Consider the following 13,485-nt stretch of genomic DNA (forward strand, 5'->3'; position numbering starts at 1 on the left):
AGACCCCCTGTAGTGCCCATTTGTATTATGCCCTCTGTATTATATTGTCCCCTGTAGTGGCCTGGCCTTTATTATAATGCCCTCCATAGTGCCCACTGCGGTATAATACCCCCTGTAGTGCTAGTATGTATACTGCCGATTTATATAATGCTCCCCCTCATTGTGTAATGCCTCTGTGTTATGTAATGCTCCCCCCCGTAGTACAATGCTTCAATTTATATCATGCTCTCCATCCCGTAGTTCAATGCCCTCCTCCCCAGTAGTATAATGCCCCTGTATATATAATGCTCCCCCCCATATATATACTGTAATTCTCTCATCCCTCTTGTGCTGCGCAGCAACCTGCCACCCACCTGAGAACCACATCGGCCACTGCCTCAGACAAGACACTCATCTCACCTCAAGGCAGAAGCTGCGCTGCAGCCAGCTCAGAAGGTTTCTAACCATTTTGGAGCTATTCTTCTTGCTCCACCTTCTGTAGCCATGTCCAGTTCCAGACAATGCATCTTCAGGTTAATGATCAGTAGCAGGATTTTGGTGTGCTCTGCATCTTCAGATTAACCTATTCCTCTCCTGGGGATGGCTTCATTTGTACTAAATCTATTGAGATTTTTTATTTTTATTTTTGAGCTGTTCCTTAAAGAGTTAATGTACTTTTACACTTTCATTTCTTTTAATAGAGAATTGTGTAAAGTCATGACCACTTGGGGTCTCACTTCCATCTAAGTTGCAGTCCACTGTCTGTTGTCAGAAGACAGCTGAGAAGAAGTGGAGGTTTTGTCAGAGCTCGCTGAGATCCTGAGTTTGATAAAACGGCTTCTATACTGCTCCTGAACATTACAAGAACTGCTTTTCTGTAAGTGTGATTTATCCCCGCTTATCAACTTTCTGAGCTGAACAAACATAGAAGGAAGTAAGGGCGGTGAGGTCCACTGCATTCAGTACTGGCACATTCAAGAGAGAGGAGACACCAACTGATTGTGAGAGAAATGCATCTAGCTGTGCAGCTGAAACAGGAAATAATATGGCTGAAAGAGGCTTTACGGAAGCCCAAAAATTACCGTATTTTTCGCCGTATAAGACGCACCGGCGTATAAGACGCACCTAGGTTTTTGGGGAGGAAAATAAGAAAAAAAATATTTTTAACCAAAAGGTGTGCTGTGGGTTTGGAACTAGGTGGTCTGTGGATGGCACTATTACTGGGGATCTGTGGATGACGGACACTGTTATGGGGGGATCTGTGGATGACGGACACTGTTATGGGGGGATCTGTAGATGACGGACACTGTTATGGGGGGATCTGTGGATGACTGACACTGTTATGGGGGGATCTGTGGATGACGGACACTTATGGGGGGATCTGTGGATGACGGACACTGTTATGGGGGGAACTGTGGATGACGGACACTGTTATGGGGGGAACTGTGGATGACGGACACTGTTAGGGGGGAACTGTGGATGACGGACACTGTTAGGGGGGAACTGTGGATGACAGACACTGTTATGGGGGGATCTGTGGCTTTCACTGTTACAGGGGGATCTGTGGCTGGCACTGTTACAGGGGGGGATCTGTGGATGGCACTGTTATACATGTGTCATCCACAGACCCTCCCAGCCCATAACTGTGCCATCCACAGATCCCCCGCCGCTCCTGTATACTAATATCATATGTCTTATTCAATTAATAGTTTTTAAATATGCCTCTTTATTCCTAAAAGTACCTTAAATCCGAAGCGCTTCAGTACAATGCCGGCAGGCCGGGCAGCCGGCGCGGCGCGTCACTCACTGACGTCACTTGCCTGCGCCGCCTGCTTCATTCATAAAGTAGGCGGCGCAGGCACGTGACATCAGGGAGTTACGCTGCCGCCCGCCCAGCCTGCATACTACTGAAGCGCTAAGGATTTAAGGTACTATTAGGCATAAAGGGGCATATTTAATAACCATTCATTGAATATGACATATTTTATTAGTACACCGGAGCGGCGGGGCGGGCCTTTAGTACAGTGACTGCACCGCCCCGCCGCTATTGCCGGCCCCAGCTCCTCCTCCCAGTCCCTCCCCGAGTCCTCGCTCTCTTTACATCGCTGCCAGCGATGTAAAACTGACTGCATTCGCCGTATAAGACGCAGGGGCATTTCTCCCCCATTTTGGGGGAAGAAAAAGTGCGTCTTATACGGCGAAAAATACGGTACTCTTAACAGTTATGATTGTACAGTCGTGGCCAAAAGTTTTGAGAATGACATAAATATTGGAAATTGGGAAAGTTGCTGCTTAAGTTTTTATAATAGCAATTTGCATATACTCCAGAATGTTATGAAGAGTGATCAGATGAATTGCATAGTCCTTCTTTGCCATGAAAATTAACTTAATCCCCAAAAAAACTTTCCACTGCATTTAATTGCTGTCATTAAAGACGATTTCAGTAATAGTCTTGTTAATTCAGGTGAGAATGTTGACGAGAACAAGGCTGGAGATCATTATGTCAGGCTGATTGGGTTAAAATGGCAGACTTGACCTGTTAAAAGGAGGGTGAAGCTTGAAATCATTGTTCTTCCATTGTTAACCATGGTGACCTGCAAAGAAACGCGCACCGCCATCATTGCGTTGCATAAAAATGGCTTCACAGGCGAGGATATTGTGGCTACTAAGATTGCACCTCAATCAACAATTTATAGGATCATCAAGAACTTCAAGGAAAGAGGTTAAGAAGGCTTCAGGGCGTCCAAGAAAGTCCAGCAAGCGCCAGGATCGTCTCCTAAAGAGGATTCAGCTGCGGGATCGGAGTGCCACCAGTGCAGAGCTTGCTCAGGAATGGCAGCAGGCAGGTGTGAGCGCATCTGCACGCACAGTGAGGCGAAGACTTCTGAAAGATGGCCTGGTGTCAAGAAGGGCAGCAAAGAAACCACTTCTCTCCCAAAAAAACATCAGGGACAGATTAATCTTCTGCAGAAATTATGGTGAATGGACTGCTGAGGACTGGGGCAAAGTCATATTCTCCGATAAAGCCTCTTTCCGATTGTTTGGGGCATCAGGAAAAAGGCTTCTCCGGAGAAGAAAAGGTGAGCGCTACCATCAGTCCTGTGTCATGCCAACAGTAAAGCATCCTGAGACCATTCATGTGTGGGGTTGCTTCTCATCCAAGGGAGTGGACTCACTCACAATTTTGCCCAAAAACACAGCCATGAATAAAGAATGGTACCAAAACACCCTCCAACAGCAACTTCTTCCAACAATCCAACAACAGTTTGGTGAAGAACAATGCATTTTCCAGCACGATGGAGCACCGTGCCATAAGGCAAAAGTGATAACTAAGTGGCTCGGGGACCAAAACATTTACATTTTGGGTCCATGGCCTGGAAACTCCCCAGATCTTAATCCCATTGAGAACTTGTGGTCAATCCTCAAGAGGCGGGTGGACAAACAAAAACCCACTAATTCTGACAAACTCCAAGAAGTGATTATGAAAGAATGGGTTGCTATCAGTCAGGAATTGGCCCAGAAGTTGATTGAGAGCATGCGCAGTCGGATTGCAGAGGTCCTGAAAAAGAAGGGCCAACACTGCAAATACTGACTCTTTGCATAAATGTCATGTAATTGTCGATAAAAGCCTTTGAAACGTATGAAGTGCGTGTAATTATATTTCACTACATCACAGAAACAACTGAAACAAAGATCTAAAAGCAGTTTAGCAGCAAACTTTGTGAAAACTAATATTTGTGTCATTCTCAAAACTTTTGGCCACGACTGTACATGCAATGTATTATGCAATATATTATTTTTTTTTTTTACTCGGGTATGTTTTAATCAAGGAACCCAATGAGGCAGCGCCCTAGAAGTAGTTACTCAATTTAAAAATGTCAGACCATCTATTAGTTTTTGGAATTATGTGAAAAGGTTTCTTTTTTTGGCAAAGAGGCAGCACTCTCAAAAATGTTTCTGGATTGAAACAGACAATGCAGCACCTGTCCGTCTAAGCGGCTAAGGCATGGATTCGATTAATGTAATCCCTGCTGCTGCTGCAAAAGATTTTGCAGTGTGCAACCATAGAGACACATGGTCTGCATAGGAGCCTGAGACAAAAAATGTCAAGCTGCTTTGTTTTTCTTAATTTTTGATGCATTTGTTCAAAAATGTGCAGACTGCATGAGTAATTTTTTCCTGCATAGATTAACACCCTTGGACACACTTTTACACAACTACAGCGACTTATACCCACAGTGTATAACTGCCAGACACCATGGCTGATCCTCAGCAACGCTGCTGGAGCATAGTTTCCCTCTTAATTTTTGTCAGCCGGCTGTCCAGATTATATAATTTATGGTCCTTGACCCAGGTGCATATTCCAGTTACTGATGATTTTTCTCATTTTGGATTTTGAGCAGGATTAGGTTACCACTTAAATAAGGTACATCTTAAAAATCCTGCATTTTTATTTGGCGCTCATAATCGAAGAATATTTGTGGCTGAATTAATGGAATTTCTGAAAAGAGCCTATTGTGTTTTCTACAAACAGACGGCCGCTGTATGATAAAGCTCCTCATGAATATCGTTTTGTATTTGAGCTGAGAATTATTAACCTTGTCAGAAGCTCTACGGATGATTAATAGCCGGACATTAGTGGCACAGGAATGAGCAGGTAACATTACATGAATATACATGGAATGCATGACGTCGCGTAGGTTGTTCTAGAAGAGCTGAAAAGAGACCGCTGGATGGATGAGCCAAGCTACAAACTGAACTGCGCGGACTACACCCAGTTTCCAAGCCGAGATGGTTTGGTTTAAATCATTCCATATCCACATTTGTTTGGCAGCTTTTGATGCAGGGGCATTTTACAGTGCAAGTCTTTGTCCTTTCTGCAGGAAGGGCCTCTGGGCTTCTGTAATGTGCTAAAAAGATCTTGTCTACAGGCCTGCAAAGTAAATTGGCCTCCGCTCTTCTGGCAGTAGTTTAGGCTAAACTGAGCGGAGTTGTGTTATTCCAAGGATTTATCTGGAAACGCAACCTTTGTATTTCAGCACCACCTGTATGGATGCACGCATGCGGCTCCCTGATTGTGCGCTTTCCATGTATTAAAGTAATATATAATCAATTTTAAATGGAGGCAAGGTGAATATTTTTGCATCATATTTGTACTATATAAATATTAAACCATTTAACTAGCCGTTCTGAGGTTGTTTTCTCATCAAATATTGTACTTCATGGCAGTGGTAAATTTGAGTCCAAATATTTCTTTTTTTTCTATAGAAAAATACCAAATTTACCAAAAAGTTTGAAAATTTTTCAATTTTCAAAATTTCAATTTTCTCTGCTTTTAAAACAGATAGTGATACCTCCTAAAATAGTTATTACTTTACATTTCCCATATGTCTACTTCATGTTTGGCTCATTTTGTAAATGACATTTCTTTTTTTGGGACATTAGAAGGCTTAGAAGTTTAGAAGCAAATCTTGACATTTTTCTAAAAATTTCCAAAACCCACTTTTTAAGGACCAGTTCAGGTCTTAAGTCACTTTGGAAGGCTTACGTAATCCACTCATAAATGGCCCCATTTTAAAAACTACATCCCTCAAGGTATTGAAAACTGATTTTACAAACGCTGTTAACCCTTTAGGTGTTCCACAAGAATTAAAGGAAAATGTAGATGAAATTTCAGAATTTAACTTTTTGGGCAGATTTAAAAAATTTTTCCACTAACAAAGCAAAGGTTAACAGCTAAACAAAACTCAATATTTATTACCCTGATTCTGTAGTTTACAGAAACACCCCATATGTGGTCATAAACTGCTGTACGGGCACACGGCAGGGGGCAGAAATAAAGGAACGCCATATGGTTTTTGGGGGGCAGATTTCACTGGGATAATTTTAAGTTGCCATGTCACATTTGAAGACCCCTGATGCACCCCTAGAGTAGAAACTCTAAAAAAAAAAAGACCCAATTTTGGAAACTACGGGATAAGGTGGCAGTTTTGTTGGTACTATTTTAGGGTACATATGATTTTTGGTTGCTCTATATTACACTTTTTGTGAGGCAAGGTAACAAAAAATTGCTGTTTTGGCACCGGTTTTATTTTTTGTTATTTACAATGTTCATCTGACAGGTTAGATCACGTGGCATTTTTATAGATTAGGTTGTTACGGACGCTACAATACCAAATATGACTTTTGTTTGGTTGTTTGTTTCAGTTTTACATAATAAAGCATTTTTGCGAAAAATTTTTTTTTCGTGTCTCCATATACTGAAAGCCATGTTTTTTTTTTTTTTTTTTTTTTTGGGGCGACTGTCTTATGTAGGGCTCATTTTTTTTGGTATGAGATGACGGTTTGATTAGTATTATTTTAGGGTGCATATGACTTTTTGATCGCTTGGTATTACACTTTTTGTAATGTAAGGGTCCATTCACACGTCCGTTGTTTCTTTCCTGATCTGTTCCGTTTTTTGCGGAACAGATCTGGACCAGATCTGGACCCATTCATTTTCAATGGGTCCTGAAAAAAAATCAGACATTGTGCTGTCCGATTTTTTTCAGGACCCATTGAAAATGAATGGGTCCAGATCTGGTCCAGATCTGTTACGCAAAAAACGGAACAGATCAGGAAAGAAACAACGGACGTGTGAATGGACCCTAAGGTGACAAAAAAATTGCTTTTTTGACACACTTTTTATTTTTCATTTTTTTATGGTGTTCACCTGAGGGGTTAGGTCATGTGATATTTTTATACAACAGGTTCTTACAGACGCGGTGATACCTAATATGCAACAGGGGTCTGGCTATCTGTGAATGCTGGACCCCTGCCGCTGATCAGGCGGACGCAGCTCCTGCACCCGCCCAATCAGTCCGCCGTACATGTATAGCGCTGGTCCGTAAGTCACGTCCACCAGCTCCGTACATGTACGGATCCTTAAGTGGTTAAAGAGCATCTGTCAGCACTTTTGTACCTATGACTCCGGCTGATCTGTTACATGTGCGCTTGGCAGCTGAAGGCATCTGTGTTGGTCCCATGTTCATATGTGCCCGCATTGCTGAGAAAATGTTTATTGTATGCAAATGAGCCTCTAGGAGCAACAGGGGTGTCACCGTTACACCTAGAAGCTCTGCTCTCTCTGCATCTGCTGGTTCTCTGCACTTTGACAGGACCAGTGAAAACATAATAACGCCTAGCCCTGTCAAAGTGCAGAGAGTGCAGCAGTTGCAGAGAAAGCAGAGACTCTAAGTGTAATGGCAACGCCCCCGTTGCTCCTAGAGGCTCATTTGCATATATTAAAACATCATTTTTCTCAGCAATGCGGGCACATATGACCATGAGACTAACACAGATGCCTTCAGCTGCCAAGTGCACATGTAACAGGTCAGCCAGTGTCATAGGTACAAAACTGCTGACTGATTCTGACAGTTACTTTCAGGGGCACGTTTCAGATATAGGTGCAGGTCTCAGAGATGGGACCTGCACCTATCTGACTTTGATGGCGTATCCTAGCAATATACTGTGTATGGTGTGGCCCAGCCTGTTGTGAATCAGCCATTGTTTTCTAGTGTGTTGTAGAGACAATGGCATACCTTCAATAGATGCAGATCTCACTCAATTAGAGCTGGGTCCAGGTCACTCCTGTTGTCAATGCAGCCACCACTAGGGGGCTCAGTGAAAAGAGATGAGCTCCCCCTAGTGGTGGCTACTGGCTGCCAGCTGTCTAATATGAGAAGAAAAACAGGAGATGTATTAGTGCTTTTATGACACATGTCTGTGTAAATACATTGAGAAATATGGCGTTCAGGATGAGCACCCTGTTTTTAGAAGCGCCTGTTCCACTTTTTCCAACATTAAAGAAAAATAAAATAAAATTGTAAATCCTTCAGAAATCCGAGATGTTGCACTTTGCGTTCGAGATTGTTTGACATACACATACTGGGAAATTGGTGATGCGGGGAGGGGGGCTGGGAGCCCCCATACTAATCTTTGCTATTGGTTTTCGCCTCCGCTTCTTCGAGGGCATCACTGATATGTGACTGAGATTTTATGGTTTGGAGCAGTGCGGTTTTTACTACATTTAGCAGAATGCTAATGGTAAGGGATCAGTAAGGTGAATAGTGCGTCATTTATTTATTTATTCTTGTATCACTCTGTCCCTTATATAAAAAATGTAGCCCAGGCCTCCCCTTAGTTGAACTGCACATTTATGGAGCAGACAGTACATGAAATGTGTATGCATACCCTGTCATTTACCACAGCCCTGGGCAGAGGGCACAGTTCAGGCAGCTGGACGTGGCTTCTTTTATCTTACATTTGTTTGGGCGGACTAGCACCCACATCTGTAGAGAAAGATGGAAAGGGCGTTGAAAGACCAGGACCAGTGACCGTCCTAAGTGAGGACACCTGATGCCCCAGGTGATGCTAGCTTTTTTTTTAGGATTGTGGTTGCATTAATGATTTTCTGATATGTTATCTACACAATGAAATGGTTTCATAGTTTTGTGCATGATGGAAATGCAGAAATATATTAGAACCTGTACTAATATTTTTCTAATATGTTTTTAGAAATATTTTGAAATATATTTGCTAATATATTTCAGCATTTTCATCATGGATAAAACTACCATTTCATTTTGTAGATAACATATGGGAAAAACATTTAATACAAAAGTAAAATATATTAGCACACTTGCAATGTACAAAAAAAAATATATATATTATATATACTGTGTGTATATATATATATATATATATATAAAGTGGGGATTCGCTCTGTTAGTTAGGACTAGCGGATGCAGTATAGAGGCAAAGTACACAGTTCTTAAATCAAACCGCAACAGCGGTGTTTATTCACACATTGGTGTATAACAAAACGCGGGTGCCTTGGTGTTTGTTCACACACAAGGAAAGTCCGTAAACAATAAAAGTCACCTTTTCTCCTCGGTGTTAATTCACACCCTGTTAGCAGTTCATCCTCATCAAGTCCATAGGTGGCCTGTTCGCCTTTAGAGGGGCCTGAGTCCTCAAGCCCGGCTCAAACCTCAAATCCCAGCAGAGCCCTCAGTTCACAGCACACAGACTCCTGAGCTCCACTGTCAGAAGGACATAAATCCACCACACCTGGCAGTGCTGGCTGATTTATATGCTTGGCAAAACCCGGCCTGGAACATGGGGAGTAGTCACCCACCCAGCACTTTGACTACTCCCAGTAAGAGCCGTCCCGGATCAGCTATGACAGCCATGCTAAACAGCCATGCTAAATCTCAAGGTGTCAATTAGCAATAGCTGCTGCTGACACATAAAATACAGACTCTTACTTATATCCACGATGATTCTAGGTCCCTTCTTACAATATATATATATATATACACACTCAAATAACGAATTATTAGGAACACCTGTTCTATTTCTCATTAATGCGATTATCTAGTCAACCAATCACATGGCAGTTGCTTCAATGCATGTAGAGTTGTGGTCCTGGTCAAGACAATCTCCTGAACTCCAAACTGAATGTCAGAATGGGAAAGAAAGGTGATTTAAGCAATTTTGAGTGTGGCATGGTTGTTGGTGCCAGACGGGCCGGTCTGAGTTTTTCACAATCTGCTCAGTTACTGGGATTTTCACGCACAACCATTTCTAGGGTTTACAAAGAATGGTGTGAAAAGGGAAAAACATCCAGTATGTGTCAGTCCTGTGGGCGAAAATGCCTTGTTGATGCTAGAGGTCAGAGGAGAATGGCCGACTGATTCAAGCTGATAGAAGAGCAACGTTGACTGAAATAACCACTTACAACCGAGGTATGCAGCAAAGCATTTGTGAAGCCACAACACGCACAACCTTGAGGCGGATGGGCTACAACAGCAGAAGACCCCACCGGGTACCAATCATCTCCACTACAAATAGGAAAAAGAGGCTACAATTTGCACGAGCTCACCAAAATTGGACTGTTGAAGACTGGAAAAATGTTGCCTGGTCTGATGAGTCTCGATTTCTGTTGAGACATTCAAATGGTAGAGTCCGAATTTGGCGTAAACAGAATGAGAACATGTATCCATCATGCCTTGTTACCACTGTGCAGGCTGCTGGTGGTGGTGGTGTAATGGTGTGGGGGATGTTTTCTGGGCACACTTTAGGCCCCTTAGTGCCAATTGGCCATCGTTCAAATGCCACGGGCTACTTGAGCAGTTCTGAAGGCAAAAGGGGGTCCAACACCGTATTAGTATGGTGTTCCTAATAATTCTTTAGGTGAGTGTGTATATATATATATATATATATCTATCATCTTAGCTCTGGTACTTTACTGTAGTGATGTTCCAGATAAAAGGCTAATGGGGGCTCCAGATATTGATGACCTATCCTCAGGATAGGTCATCGATATCAGATTAGCAGGGGTCTGACTCCCAATACCCCCGCCGATCAGCTGTCCTCTGCAGTCACCGTCTTTGTCAATGAGAACAGAGCCAGAAGCACAGCTCCATTCAAAGAGTAGTGGCCAGTGAATTGGTGATTGTGCCTGGTGTTGACCCCCCCACCTATCTGATACTGATGACCTATCCTGAGGATAGGTCACCAGTATCTGGAGCTTGACATATCACAAGTTTGTGCCATCGCTTTGTGCCTTTACACAAAAACGTCAGGTAGGAATAATGGAATAATATTAAGAAAAAGATGCTCCAGAATTAGACATGGGGAATGCAAGTATTTACTAAAACGGACATGTCAGGAGAGGTGACCAGTCCTTTAGTCACTGGTAGTAAGCAGTAAACCAAGATATTGATGCGTTAGAAAGCTTCTTGCCACAGGTCATTTTTATTTAGGACATTTTCATTGTAAAGGTCTGTGGTTTCCTGAAGGGTTGCTCCTCGTCTCGGCGGTCTTCTCTCTTGCTGCAGGTGTCAAGGGGCGCTGCTTCTTCAGTCACAGCATTTAATAAAACCGCTCTTATGAATCCCGTTTTTACATTCCTGACTAAACAATGGTTTTATTTGTGCTCAATTTAAGGTCAGCAACTCTTAATAGGAAAAAGATCTGACAAGCCCCAAGGCTAAAGATTGGAAGCGTTTGACTAATACCCTAAATCCTGACACAGATTAGTTACTCTGCATGTTTCACTTAATGTTCCATTAAATAAACTTCTCCCCATGCTGAAGACTTCTTTTTTCTCAAGCAGCCTTGATGTACTTGGCTCTTTTCTTGGATTTTATTTCGAGCGCGGTATCTTGACCGAGCCTTCAGAAATGTCTCTCTTTTCTCGAACAAGAAGTCTTGCTGTTTTATCCTCACAGCCACCATATCCATTACTGCCGGAGCCTTTCGTCTTTAATCAAGTGGATAGAGACTTTTTTCATTTTTAAAGGGGTTGGCCCTCAAAAGATATTCTACATTTTTCAAACCAACATCTGGATCTTAATACTTTTGTATTTGCATGTAATTAAAAATTTTAAATAGACACTGAGTTATGTAATGAAATCTGTATAGCGCCACCTGCTGTTTGCTCTTTTTCTAATTTCTATGTCCAACCTCAGTTCCAAACTTTTAATTGCTACCAGCTGCAAAGAAAGGACACGACCGCCCCCTGAGAGAGGGCAGCTACCCGCCTGAAAAAAATGTAGCAGAGCAATTAGGGCAAGGAATGAGAAGATCTCTGGATCCATGGGAGGGACAGGGCTGGTTCTAGCTTTGTTAGAAAGAGATTGTCATATGCTATATGATTGGGCTGGATGGACTTTTTATATGGTTCTGACTTTATCCTGCTTAGGCAGGGTTCTGGATCTACTTAAAGAGACCAGTCTGGAAGTACTCCAAGGTATGGAGACATCACCACTTACCAAGCACAGTGCCGTACATTGGATAGTGGCTGTGCCTGGTATTGCAGCTCAGCCCCATTCCCTTGCTTGGCACTGAGCTGTGCCTAGGCCATGTGACTAATGTTCAGTGACATCACTGGCCTAATATGATTATCTGCAGATCTAATATTGATGTCCTATGCTGAGGATAGACCATCAGTATCCAATTTCCAATTAATGAAATTATTTAACTAAATGTATTGCTCACAACCAATTGTCACGGCTTGGAGGTAGTTTGCCGTGACACTTTTGCCACCCATGCTGGTTGCCAGTGGCAACGTGTTGTTGTATTGCATGTGTGAAAAATTAGAATTGTGTTGCAATATAGACAACACATTTTGTCAGGTCCATAATATTAAAACATAAAAGCCTGTTGATATAGTCTGGAAATGGCCTCAGAACCGCGAGGACTGTAAGCTGCTGTTAGTCACTGAAACAATTTGTAAAGAAATACAAAGCCAGAGCTGGATCTACACGTTTGTGAATCACGGGTGTGTGCAGTCTGTATTCTCACCGGACAGCACACATACCCATTGATTTTAATGTATTTATGTACACATCAGTGATTTTCCACGGAGGCATACATTACTTTAGTTCATGATGCGGACCAAACACGCCCATTGGAGTCCATGAAACCGCCAACACAACATGATAGCATCTATGTTTTGTCTGTTTTTTTGAATCGATCATTGGTAGGAGATGCTCTGGAACTTAATTTTCAGCCCAGCCGTGTCCGTAGAATACGTATGACACACAGAGGGCAAAAAAACGGACACGCTATAGGACTTGTTCAATCTTTTTTGTGGGGCTGTAGAACGGACATACAGATGCTTTGAAATGCATGGGTCTGCAACCAATCCACAAAAAATGCGGATCGCATACACAACGTACATATGGATGTGTACACCTTTTGGGGGCAATTTTTTTTATTATTGCATTGTACTCATTTTGATCATTTTTTTTTCATTTGGTCTTTATTAAAAATGTTGAACCACTGTCTTTATCTAGTAGCAGGATCTGAATTTTCACTCTGTTCTATCAGGCAGCTCACCTGACGGCTGCTTTTTTCTGACCTTCTAATCTAAACACTCCTTATAGCTTAATTCTTATCTAACTGATAAGAATGTGGCTTGAGGCCCTGCTACACCGGCAGATTATTGTTGATCATTGAGCATTTGTATGAACGCTTATTAGCAATCATCTAGCAGTGTAATACTGCCGCCGATTACCCGATGTATGAGCAAATGCTCGTTGAAACACATACGGACGTCTGAATGGAGCCTTACAGGGGGGTGATCAATGGCAGGGTGGTGATCACCCCATATAGACTCCCTGATCACCCCCCTGTTATTGATCACCCCCCTGTAAGGCTCCATTCAGACATTTTTTTGGCACAAGTTAGCGGAAATTAGATTTTTTTTTTGTTTTGTTTTTTCTTACAAAGTCTCATATTCCACTAACTTGTGTCAAAAAATAAAATCTCACATGAACTCAAATGTGAGACATTTATATTCCAGACTTCTTCTCACGCTTTAGGGCCCCTAAAATGCCAGGGCAGTATAAATACCCCACATGTAACCCAATTTCGGAAATAAGGCACCCCAAGGTATTCGCTGAGGGGCATATTGAGTCCATGAAAGATTGAACTTTTTGTCCCAAGTTAGCGGAA

General features: G+C 42.3%; 1 protein-coding gene across 4 annotated transcripts in view; it reads left to right on the forward strand.

The window, feature by feature from the left end:
- ERC2 (ELKS/RAB6-interacting/CAST family member 2) overlaps window positions 1-13,485 on the forward strand; it is an 881,888-nt gene that overhangs the window by 129,283 nt on the left and 739,120 nt on the right. The window lies entirely within an intron of this gene.

This window comes from Bufo gargarizans, chromosome 7, assembly GCF_014858855.1.
Source record: "Bufo gargarizans isolate SCDJY-AF-19 chromosome 7, ASM1485885v1, whole genome shotgun sequence".
Classification (NCBI taxonomy): domain Eukaryota; kingdom Metazoa; phylum Chordata; class Amphibia; order Anura; family Bufonidae; genus Bufo; species Bufo gargarizans.